Source organism: Schistosoma mansoni, chromosome 1, assembly GCF_000237925.1.
Source record: "Schistosoma mansoni strain Puerto Rico chromosome 1, complete genome".
NCBI classification, from domain to species: domain Eukaryota; kingdom Metazoa; phylum Platyhelminthes; class Trematoda; order Strigeidida; family Schistosomatidae; genus Schistosoma; species Schistosoma mansoni.
This window is the reverse complement of record NC_031495.1, coordinates 33005259-33007514: the sequence shown is the minus strand read 5'-3', so window position 1 is coordinate 33007514 and position 2256 is coordinate 33005259.

The following is a 2256-nucleotide window of genomic DNA, read 5'->3' as shown; positions in this document are numbered from 1 at the left end:
TCGTCGAAAAGAAAATTTTCTTCGCTGAATTCTCTTTTTCTTATTCAATGACATTATGAGTTGTTTTAGATAACTATTATATTTTCGAATAATGTTTAGTGACTTGATTTCTTGTATAGGCTACCGTTAAATTATTATTATCATTTATTTCAAAGGTAGTCGAGTTTCAGTGAATGATTTTGTGACAGTTTTGTTCCCACCGTTTTTAATTCTACATAAAATTCATTTCCAGACACAAGGTATGGGTACTGCTTTGAAAATTTTGTTTTCGGATACTGTTCGCAAAGAGAATCCTTTAGATCAATCATCTACTGCTGAACCTAATTTTCAACTGCGAAGGACTGAGATAATTTCCCTGTTTAATGCATTTGGTCGGTAAGAGCAATTACATTTAATGTGATAAATTGATAATTTACACCCTATTTAATTACCTTTCACTGATTTTCACTTATAAATTAGCTTCCTAAATATTTTCATACAATTTAAGTCAAACTCATCATTCTATTTCATAACGCTCCTTATCAACTGAACACAAATGGTAATATGAACGAACTTTTGACATAGTTCAATTAATATAATTGAAATTGACGTCGGAGACGGGACAGAAAATCTTAAGAACGAGAAGAAGACAAAGAAATATTGTTTTAACCGTTATAGTTGAGATTGCTGAATATTTCTGTTAAAAACGGAGTTTTATAAAGAAAGGTTTGAGGTTGTTAATAATATTTATAATTAAGAGCTAAAATGAAAGAAAAATAATTGATCATATAATCAGTTCTCATCATTGAAATAAAATCTATATGATGAATGGAATTCGATAAAATTACCTCAATAATTCCTCTGTTATTGACAAAAAGTGTGTACGACTCTTTCCTTCTTTATACATAGGTTATTTTGAAAGTTCTTGATGTTTGATGGTCATTATAACGCAGAATAATAGTAGCATTTGGTGTATGTTAATTATTTTGAATGGCTCTATCATAGAAACTTCATGTGAACTATCCATCGAGTGTCTAGTGATGATCGTATTGATGAACATTTTACTGCTCATCAGATAGATTTTTTAAAAAATATATTCGGTAAACCCTGCAGAGATACCTTTCCGTTAATTCTTTCTGTATGCTTACTATCAGAAGTACGTGCTTATTAGTAAATATAATAGAATGTGACTTCAGAAGTGTATTAATCCGATTTGCATTGATTTAAAGAGCATTAAATACCAGATATTGAAACTAGTTGAACTGTACAAAGCTCTTTTTGAATCTAACTGGTTTCGAAAATACAATGTTCTAATCTAGGTACATAATTACTTTGTCTAATTCTTACATCTTAGTCATCACTGTATAGCTAATAAACCCTATGCTTATAGCTTTGTCTGATCGAATCCTACTGGTAAGTCATTTCTAATGTAAAACAAGACAATAGGCAGGAGAAATGTGTTCTTATTGCAAGAAGTCACAAAGTATTTACAATATATATATATATCCTTCATTTGCATCTTCCGGTGTATTTTGCAATCTAAACTGTCTCTCGACTAGCCTCCAAGTGTTCCCCCAACTCCGTACTTTCGATGCACTGAAACTCTTCACTCTATCCGACATTTGTTGTAACAGAAATATCAATAGGATTATTCGTTTAAAAATCCCAATCATATTAAAAGACTAATATTTGAACGAAGAATATTCTTTTCGATAAATTCTCTTCAGGTTCTACAATTATATATCCAAATTAATAATCCGAAAAATGGCCAGGTTAAAGGCAAAGTACATAGTTTAATGCATGTAAATTTAGGAATGTCAAATCAAATAGAATAAAATTGTTAATGTTGATATGACTCATATAGAATGTTAACTTGAATCTGTATATATGTAAAGTGAAAATTTAAGATCTGTGATCAGAATATAAATATGGGTCAGATAGGGTGAGAGAGATATATGATAGTGCAATTACAATTCAATCAAGTGGAAGACTAAATGTGTGAAAAATTAGTGAGACGTAATAAGGAGGGATCAATGCAATGTGAATGAATCATGTTTAGGGGGGATTAATAATGATATTTAACCAATAATAATAATAATAATAATAATATACAAAGATTTGTGAATAAAGATAAGAGAGACAATTACATTTGACTACGAAAGGTCGTAAGTACATAGTCAAATTAGGTCATACAATAGCTAAGATGATTATTCATTAAGAGAGAATTTATCGAAAAGAATATTCTTCGTTCAAATATTAGTCTTTTAATAGGATTAT